The sequence below is a fragment of the Theropithecus gelada genome, chromosome 1, assembly GCF_003255815.1.
Source record: "Theropithecus gelada isolate Dixy chromosome 1, Tgel_1.0, whole genome shotgun sequence".
NCBI classification, from domain to species: Eukaryota; Metazoa; Chordata; class Mammalia; order Primates; family Cercopithecidae; genus Theropithecus; species Theropithecus gelada.
In genome coordinates, this window is record NC_037668.1 from 1886656 (window position 1) to 1897455 (window position 10800).

The following is a 10800-nucleotide window of genomic DNA, read 5'->3' on the forward strand; positions in this document are numbered from 1 at the left end:
TCTTCTTCTCTTCTAGTTACTACAGTGTGGAGTGTTGAGACCAGACACCTTTTGCTGTCTTACGGGGCAGCTACAAGCATGAACGGGACCAGGGAATGGCAGCAGCATGCAGAATCTTAGCACTCTTTAGCACAATCTTCTATATTAGGGAACTTTTAATTGACATGAGATGCTAAAGTCAGACATTGGAATTGGAAGAACCGTAAAGTGTGATTTGATCATCAAGACATCACTTGGATTTCTTAATCTTAAATGCTTATGGAAGATGTGAAGTTGAGGTGCTGCATTCTAGAACTTCAATATGTAGCTTACTCTTTTTTTCCCCCTTCTTAACAAACCACCAGTGGTTCATTTTTAGGGTTTTTTCATCAAGAGAAGAATAACTTTACTAAATTTTATTTCTTTATTTGCAAAAGAATCTTTATTAAAACACAATGTTAACTATGCACATGATGTGACCAGATCATCTTGAAAATATTCCTCTTTAGTAGGAACTCTTTGTTTGTAACTCTTGGTGTGGTCAGAATATAATACTTCCATAATTACTTATAATTCTTTCCAGTTACTGGGGCTATGCATACAACTTTTTTGATGAAATTTATGTTATTATCCTGCTCAAAGTACCATTATGGTTTCCATATGGTAATTACATTGGAAAGTTCTGCAATAAGATTCTAGTTCTCTCTTTTCTTTAAGCTTATGGTTGAAGGTTAACTTTGTTTATGCAGATTACCAAATTACTGCTGTGATGTAGTATGATAAAGTCAGCTTCTTGGATACAGACATGCCCGGGATAGCTGCCAATCAGAAATGCAAATTGCTAAATTCCAAACAGAACCAGTGACTTTGCTGCTACATATTTACTAAATTGACCACTTTGATTCTTGCTTGTTTGTCTCAGTTATAGGGAGTTTTGTACAAGGTGCCTCTTGTTTTCCATCTTCATGGCCTTTTCTGTTGAGAGACATCTAAAGTGTATTAACAGTGCATGCTTTTACTTTGTAAATGTGGTGCCAAATCCCTGTTTGCCATCGTTTTTACTGTAGCAATGTTAACTGTAGTAATCCTTAGTCAGTATGTTCTTTTGCTGAAACTGTTGCATTTTGGGACTTTTTTCCACTTTGTCATGTGTACATTTTTAATTGTTATAGTTGGCAGCAGTATTAAAATGGTGAGTAAAGAGCCCAGGTTTGCTCCTGTTTGTAACTAGTCTTTAATGGAAATACTGTCTTCTGTTTCCTTTTGCCTTTGCAGAATGTGTTTTAGCCTTTGTCTGAGAATGGGTTTAGGTAGAAGGGTTTCCTGAAGGTCTAGTCCTTTGGTGTAATAGTATTGTTGAACCTTAGGTTTTATGTTATATCTGCATACAAGTGAATGTGATCATCATTCATTTTGCAGATTTACATTTTGCTTGTGTGGAGAGTTATATTCACTTCAACCTACAGACCCTTTTGTATAATGTACAGCAAATGTCATTAAATATTGAATGCTCTATTGGGGGGAGACAAATGAAGAGAATGCATTTTGAGCATTTCAAATCAAAAGTTTGAGCAGTGCCTTTTGGGGTCCAATCTTTTCGGATTGGATTCTATTTCATCTTTTGATGTGACCTTTCACTAGTTTACAGAAAAAGGTTGGTGTCAACAAAAAAGCAAGTCATAGCAGTTCAGTGCCTTTGTTGGTTGTTTTTAACTTTTTTTCTGATTCTTTTTGGAAAATCATAGCTTACAGATGGTATAACTGTATTATATAATGAAATTTTCTTTAGATTTGGGAAAACTTGATCTGAAAGAAAATTATCAGCTTCAGTTGGTGATTGATTCAATGCCCACAATGTAAACAGGGTTGGTAGTTCTTATTCATTTTGAATATATCTTTTCCTTATTGTATTCTGTAATATAGGATCATCTGGAAACGAGAACTGGTGGAATATTATTTTCAACTTTAGTCTTTCTATATTGTGGACTAATGGAATGGTGTTATTGATAATCTAAAATAACCAATAATCCAAAAAAGTTCATTTTATTTTGAATTTGTATTTTCATTTGAATATCTATCTGATATGTTAAATTTTTAGCCCTTCTGTTAAAGAAAAATAGCAGGTCCCCATTTTCTGCCTTTGTACCATTTACATTTGCTCTCTGTTTGTTTACATGAAGATCACTCTTATTTCACCATCCCAAATAACTTATCTAAATGCACATTCCTTGAGGACACAGGGAGACAATTTAAGTCAGTGGTCTTTAATATGACTTAAGTAAAAATCACTTGGACCCATCTAAGAGATTAACTTTTGGCTGGTGGGCTGGCAATCGATTTTTTTTTTTTTTTGAGACGGAGTCTCGCTCTGTTGCCCAGGCTGGAGTGCAGTGGCGCTATCTTGGCTTACTGCAAGCGCCGCCTCCCAGGTTCATGCCATTCTCCTGCTGGGACTACAGGTGCCTGCCACCACGCCCAGCTAATTTTTTTGTATGTTTTAGTAGAAACGGTGTTTCACCGTGTTAGCCAGGATGCTCTTGATCTCCTGACCTCGTGATCCACCCGCCTCGACCTCCCAAAGTGCTGGATTACAGGTGTGAGCCAGCGCACCCGGCCGGCAATTTATAATTTTTAAAAGGTGATTTTGATTACCAGTCAGGCTTGAAAATCACTGGTTTGTATTGAAACAAAAGATATTTTCTTGTAGCAGGGCTAAAATGTGAGATGAAACATTAAATCTACTAGCTTGAAAAAAAACTTCGGCATTTGTAGTCAAAGAAGCTAAAAGTTGCCTTGTGTGTTTCCTCTGGAGAATGCTGGAGATTTGTGATGGATAATGTTTCAGAATTCAGGTGCCTATGCTTTGGACCATTTAAGAAGCCATTAGTCTCTGTGTAAAGAAGAAATATTCTTAATGGACAGTCCCCCCAACCTTATAAATTCAGCTTTGCAACAGATTTTACCTCCTAGGATGAAAATTCCAAAAACTTCAACAATTATTCTTAAGTGGATCTTGAGATGACATTTTCATCTTGGACAGTTTGAATTCTAAATCTCTAGTTCACAGTGAATCATTTTTTAAATTTTTACTGATGGATCGTTATATTTCACAAGGTACTACATTTTTACAGTGTAAGACTAGATGGGACCAAAATTTAAAAAAAAAATTTCTTGCCTTGTTTTTAAAATTTTCATATATATTCTATTTGTTGTATATACACATTAGACTATTTTAAAATAACAGCTGGTTTTTGTAATTCATTCAGTCACTCTATATTATATTCTGGTCATTATTCTCTCATTTATAGCTGTGACATTCTTTGGACATTGCTTCCCTGGCCTGATTAGTTACTTAATATAATTTTTTCATTTGCTTAGCATGTGTGACATAGTTCTGGAGTTTCCTGTTGCAGAACTCCTTGCTGTATTGCAGTCATATATAAGGTAAAGTCAGCCTCTTGTTCCTATTAAAAACCTACCATTGATTATTTTCCCTTTTTATGTGTTCAAAAAAAAAAAAAAAATCAGCAGCCCTCTACTCATTTGTATAAACCTAAAACGTCACTGTTTTCCTTGAGTGGTAGTACTTGTGGGATCTTTCCTTTTCATGTGTAATACTGATTTTAAGAACAATGATCTTAGTTTGCCAGTGCCAGGTAATTATTGTGTTCTACTTTAGGCTTCGTAGTGCAAATCAGAGATCTGACCTGGATCACCCTCAGCTCTTTACATAGCTTTATGGTCATCATATTTTGTTGTATTGCTCCCAACAAGCACAAGAGAAAAAGGCAGGCTGCCTAGAGACCTCAAGTTCAAAGCTGATTTTGCTGACAACTGTCAGGGAGTAAAAGAAAGGCTTTTTCAGGCACTAGAGAACTAACTTTAATGATGATCAAGGTCTTTATTCCTTTATGTTTTAGTTTTTAAGATCCCTTCTCTCCCTCCTTTCCCCTCAGTTTTCTCAACATTTATGAGTTAGTTCTGCTGAGAATGACATACTTCAGAACATATCAGGATAGGGCAGTTTTTTCTCTTGTTTTTCTTTTTTTTTTTTTTTTTTTTGAGACAGTCTCACTCTGTTGCCCAGGCTGGAGTGTAGTGGCACCATCTCTGCTCACTGCAACCTTTGCCTCGTGGGTTCAAGTGATTCTTGTGCCTCAGCCTCCCAAGTAGCTGTGATTACAGGCGTGTGCCACCACACCTAACTTTTGTATTTTTAGGAGAGACAGGGTTTCACCATGTTAGCCAGGCTGGTCTCGAACTCCTGACCTCAAGTAATTTGCCTGCCTTGTCCTCCCAAAGTGCTGAGATTACAGGTGTGAACCACTCCACCCACTCAGGGCAGTTTTGTTTTTCTGATACCATATCAGGCCTAGACCTGCGCTGACTCAGATCTTCTCAGGAATAAGAGGTAATAACGAATGTTAAACAGCAGTAGTTACCTGGGATACGTGGTTAATTTGATTTAGCGGATTCTTTGGCTAAACCCTAGTAAATTAAAATGTCTGAGCCAGGTCATGGGAATATACATGTTTTTAATACATTCCTCATGTGATTTTGATGTAGTCAATCTGGGCCAACATTTGGGGACAACTGAGTAGGACCTAATACAGGTTGAGTAGCCCTTATCCAAATCTCTTGGAACCAGAAGTGTTTGAGAGTTCAATTTTTGTCATGTTTTGAAATATTTGCATTATATACTTACTGGTTCAGGATTCCAAATCCAAAAATCTGAAATCCAAACTGCCCCAGTGCGTGCTTCCTTTGAGCATTATGTTGTCACTCAAAAAGCTTCCGATTTTGGAGCATTTTAGATTTTGGATTTTCAGGTTTGAAATGCTCAATCTATATTAAAGATCAACACAGGCAGCTGGGCGCGGTGGCTCAAGCCTGTAATCCCAGCACTTTGGGAGGCCGAGACGGGCGGATCACGAGGTCAGGAGATCGAGACCATCCTGGCTAACACGGTGAAACCCCGTCTCTACTAAAAAATACCAAAAAAAAAAAACTAGCCGGGCGAGGTGGCGCGCGCCTGTAGTCCCAGCTACTCGGGAGGCTGAGGCAGGAGAATGGCGTAAACCCGAGAGGCGGAGCTTGCAGTGAGCTGAGATCTGGCCATGGCACTCCAGCCTGGGCGACAGAGCGAGACTCCGTCTCAAAAAAAAAAAAAAAAAAAAAAGATCAACACAGGCTGGGCACAGTGGCTCATGTCTGTAATCCCAGCACTTTGGGAGGCTGAGGTGAGCAGATCACTTGAGGTCAGGAGTTTGAGACCAGCCTGGCCAACATGGTGAAACCCCGTCTTTACTAAAAATACAAAAATTAGCCAGGCATGGTGGTGGACGCCTGTAATCCCAGCTACTCTGGAGGCTGAGGCAGGAGAATCGCTTGAACCTGGGAGGCGGAGGTTGCAGTGAGCGGAGATGGCACCACTGCACTCCAGCCTGGGCGACGGAGTGAGACTCCGTTTTTTTTTTTTAAAGTCAACACAAACATTGAAAAGCAACTTCAGTGCACAAATAACCTCAAAATCACTAGTGAATGACCTATTTTTTCCCGAGAAGAAGTACCATTTGTACATGACTTAAAGTGCCTTCTACCAAGAAAATTACTGAAGACTGTTGGGTCACATAACATTCCTACACTTTGGATACAGAGTATTTAGTTTTATACAAAATTAAGACAACAGGAAACCTAGGATGTCCAAACATTTATTTCATTTATTTTACTGCATTTATGAAGTGAAAATTGAAAGATACACCAAATTAAAGATAAAACCCTGTGACAGATAACGGTATATGTAATAACATAAATATTTATTTACACTTGGTAGAGAAAGCAAAGCTAACTAGCTCTAAACTAGAATGAAAGTCATTTTGAAATGGGTAAGGGGGTACATAAAGGGAATGATTGAGTCACATGTAAAAGCCTTTGTATGCCCAGTGCTAGTGTTTTTCTGAAATTCAGTGAGAATCACAAGGTACCAGAAATAATCAAATATTTAATAAGTATTAATACACTACTGGGATAGACGTATCTCAGTGTACTAGCATTCACTAAGCTGTAAAATCTTTGACAGCAGGAATATTAACTTATGAACAACCTGGTTTATCTGTCTCCTCTTATCTTTTACCTCTCTCTACCCCCAAAATTCTCCTTGGGTTATCCAGACATTTTTACTAAGAAGCTTATTTATATGTAAGAGAGATTTCCAGTAGACATAACAAAACACAAGAAATTACCTGTTCTGTTTATTCTTGCTCATGTAGGATAAAGGTCCTGAGACCTCTTAGAATCTTAAGAGGTTGGCGAGTTGTTTGGAATGCTGGGTTCTGGTCTTTTCTCTGCTTCCAACTAGCTATGGAATCTTGTGTATTCTTTCAGTCTTACATCGCTCATCTGTTATCTAAAGATGGACTAAATTATTCCTTCCTGCTGTGGTATTCTGTGGCTCTCATCAAATAGAAATAACATATTTGAAAGTGCTTTGTAAATGTTATGATACTCAGGATTATACTCTACAGGGAAAAAAAAAATCGTAAGGCAGCACCAACAAAGGTATTCAACGTAGCTAGTGGTCTTTTACAGCATTACTTTGCCTATATTCATTTTGAAGACCTGAAATGAAGTTAAACTACAAATTGCTCTAAAATTTGTGAAGCAGGGTGAAAAGGTCTTTGCTTTGTTTTAAATTTAAATCCAGCTATTTTCTGCTTATACTAGTGATTTTTCATGGCAAAAAGAAAAGTTCCCTTCTGCAGTCTCCAGTGTCTTCTGACCTCACAGAAATGTCTTCATGCTTTTACCTAGCAGGACCACCAGAGGCTCTGTCACACTTGCAGTCCCTGGCCCAACACCGAAATCCTGCTGGAATCTGTGCTCCGGGGGCTGTGCCGGGTAGAGAGGGCAGTGGGAGGTAAGAGCTCTTCACCCTTCACCACCTTCTCCACCCAGCATGGCCGGCACACTTTGGTCTACGGCACATCTCCAAGTATAGAGTGGGTTTTGAATGTTGTTATGTCTCACTGTGGGGATGGGAAGGAATACTCTGATTTGGACTATTTGGGGGTACATGTGAGTGGATTTTATTATCAGAGTAGGAGCTGTTTCAAGTGAACATGTCTTTTATGTTGCTTTTAAGACAACTTTTATGCCACTTTTATCCATTCTTCCTTTTATCCACAGAAATACAAATTTCTAATTATAGTGTATTTTTTCTATTTTTAAAATTGTGATAAAGCATATATAACATAAAATTTGCCATCTTAAGTATACAGTTCAGTGGCATTAAGTACATTCACACTGTTGCACAGCCATCACGATCATCCACTTACAGAACTTTTTTCATCTTCCTGAACTGAAGCTCTATACGTGTTAAACAATAACTCCTCATGCCCCGTCTTCTTTCAGCCCCTGGTAACCAGCATTTTCCTTTGTCTCTATGAATTTGACTATTTTAGATACCTCATATAAGTAGAATCATAGTATTTGTCCTTTTGTATCAATCATATTGTATTTTTGTCTAAAAAAGGAAAACTTTCAGATTTATGTGAAATGTAATTTACATTGGATTTATTGTAAGTAATGTCTCTTTAATCGTGCTATACTAGGGAAGTACATTATAGTCTCTCCCTCTAAGAATATGAAGAGGAAATTTTGCCTTCAACAAACAAGCAAACTTAGTTATGTTTTTGTGATTTTATGCCATTTTCATATTCTATTTTGAGATCTATTTGTCTTAGCTTGGAGATGGTTTTGTTAAATGTCCATGATTTAGAGATGGCATAATGAAAAAATAACCAAGAATTTGGTTGGGAATGGGAGGAGCCTAGAAGAACGAGAAATTGGCTTTGATTTTATAGTGTATGGTGGGCTGTTGGTAGCTGGACGTCACCACAGGCTTTGGATTCAGAAGACCTGTTTTGGAGTTCTAGTTCTGCTACTGCCTAGCACTGTGATCTTGATGAAGATACTCTTCCTCCCTGGGCTTCAGTTTTCTATCTATAAATTGCTAGTGATGGGGCTGGAATATTTTGAAGTTCGTTCTAACTTTAGCAGTCTTAAGAATTAAGGTTGCAGTGCCAGAAAATAGGGTTAAATATTTGTTTCTGATCTGTTTACCAAAAAAAAACTTGATGGCTTAAAGTAAATAAAAATTCAACAGTATAGTGTAAATTTAAAATGAGGCAAAAGGAGAAAGATAATGACAGCAGAATATATGACTTACTTTTTATTTTAATCTTACAGCTGTTTTATATAAGAACTTTTCATGAATACAGTCAAAATGTCCATGAGATAAAAATAAGCTATTTATGAAGGAAAAGTACAAATGCACTTTTTCTCTAGCTCTAACATGTAAGGTTTGGGAATAATCGTTGGCCTGACAAACAGTTAAGCTAGGGTAAGGGTGAATGCCTCTTCTGGAAGCCTATCAAGAGCATCAAAGTGAAGTCCTCTTACCTTTAATCACGGGAGAGCCCAGTCTGGACCAAGAGTTTGAGAAAATTATTTTGACTTTGTTCTAAGGTAATAGGTGAATGGGTGCTCAAGGGCCCCTGTTGCATTTCATGTAGACTTGCCAGAAGAGTTTTAGCTTGAAAACATCATAAGATGAATATAGGCAGATCCCAACCTCAGTAAAAAACAGCTATATAATGTTGCTTTAAGTGCTACTGTCTTATCCTCTATCCTCCAAGATGAACGCTTTACATAAAGTTTGTACAAGGTGGCTTGTGTGAGTTTGTTTATAAACCAGTTAAAAGTTGGGATATCCACCAGCTATCCCAAAAGAAGGGGACTAAATACAACCCTGTTTTAGTCTGCTAGAGACTTGTCTTCTGACGGAAGACCTGTCCCACTGGCTCTGCTTCTGTACTAGTACTATAAGGCAGGTTCTGTGTGAACATTAATAACCAAGGATCCTGAGTTAGACTTATAGTTGGGTCGATACCCAATTTGTACCTAGATTGAAAGACCAAGGAAAAGTTAATAAAATAAGCAACAATCTAGTACTATGTGAGGGAAAGTAGGGCTGTCCTATATGGAGATGGAATAAATGGGATAAATTATGTTTGGGGCCTGAATAGACAAGAGCATAGCTGTATAGTGAGGGTTCTTAACCTGGGGCTTCAGAGCTCCATGAGTCTACAAAGAGACTATTTGATATGCTAGTTTTCTTTGTAATTCTCTGAATTTAATTTTATGTGTTTAAAAATATGATGAAAAGAGGTACATGGTTTCATCAGACTGCTGGAAGGATGCATGATACAAAACAGATTCAGAACTCCTGTATGTTGAGTTAAAGTGAACAGGTTAGTAATGGTTGCAGCATGATATTCAGAGTAGTTCCTGAACAGCTCTTGAGTATGAGAAGTCTTTCCCAGGTTTTTTGTTTTGTTTTGATTTTTTTGAGATGGAATCTCACTCTGTCGCCCAGGCTGGAAGTGCAGTGGCATGATCTTGGCTCACTGCAACCTCTGCCTCCTGGGTTCAGGTGATTCTCCTGCCTCAGCCTCCTGAATAGCTGGGATTACAGGCATGCCCCACAACGCCTGGCTAATTTTTGTATTTTTAGTAGAGATGGGGTTTTGCCCTGTTGGCCAGGCTGGTCTCGAACCCCTGACCTCAGGTGATCCATCTGCCTTGGCCTCCCAAAGTGCTAGGGTTACAGGTGTGAGCTACTGTGCCTGGCCAGGTTTGTTCTTTGGCTTGTTTTTTCATCAGCAGTAGCCAGAGTAGTTTCTCGGATAATTCTCCCAAGCTGCTTTCTTTTTAGGAAATCAGAAAGACTATTAAATGAATTTAACTATTAAATGAACTAATTTAGCTACAAATTTGTTCTTGTGTATTTCAAGCTTATATGGCTCTCTAGTATTAATATTGCTAGTAGCAGCCTAAGTGTGAGTGGGTGTTTCTGGCAAGGAGCAATTTCCATTTTAATTGACATTTTCTTCTATGTACTAAATTTTGGATGCCAAGAGCTTTCCTCACTGGTAGTTGTAAATGCTAAATCTATATACCTAACTTCATCACCTTCTGTCAAGATAAATGCAAACTGCATTTCCCCTCAAAGGAGTTCAAAGGAAAACTTGTTGGCGTGTTTGGGGAGATGTTGTTTTCATCCACCATCACATGGACCCAGCTGCAAAGATTTTCAGTGCCTAAAACAAGCTCACCTGTCTTGGTTCTTCTGAAACATGTAGCAGTTGAAATGAAAGTTTAGAATTGTTCCCTTGTTCCAAATTCTATGACAGAGAAGCGGCAGCAGCACAATAATTAACACTCTAAATAAGAGTATTTGATGTCCTCTAAGTTTATTCAGAAAGTATCTTCTGTAGCTAAGAAACATTTGTAGAGATAAAGGTCTGTTTGATAGGGGCAGAGGGATAATCTTTGCTTAATAAAGATGATCGTTTTGGGATGTGTGCCTTAGAAACTAACAAACTCGCATCTTCTATCCAGTGATCCAGATCTCTGAGCTAAGGCACATAGAGGTCTGTTAGTAAAAAGGGAATGGCAGGTTTATTTAGGTTTGGTTAATACTAGTTTTTTACAGACTATAGGAAGCCTTGCTATTTTGCTTGGAATAGTTTGTTGCAGTAGTTTATTCTAAAAACCAGGTGTTGAATTTAATATATGGCAGCTTTTATATAGGATTTATTTCTGTGACCCTAAACACAAGCAGTTTTCTTTTTTCTTTTTTTTGAGACAGATTCTAGCTCTGTTGCCCAGGTTGGAGTGCAGTGGCGTGACCTTGGCTCACTGCAACCTCTACCTCCTGGGTTCAAGCAATTCTCTTGCCTCAGCCTCCTGAGTAGCTGG

General features: G+C 38.2%; 1 protein-coding gene across 1 annotated transcript in view; it reads left to right on the forward strand.

The window, feature by feature from the left end:
• Positions 1 to 1210, forward strand: part of GNAI3 (G protein subunit alpha i3) — a 46921-nt gene extending 45711 nt beyond the window's left edge. The window contains exon 9 of the mRNA XM_025387201.1: positions 17 to 1210. The gene's annotated coding sequence lies outside the window, so the exon portion shown is untranslated. The remainder of the gene's footprint in view (positions 1 to 16) is intronic.
• Positions 1211 to 10800: the final 9590 nt, after the last annotated feature.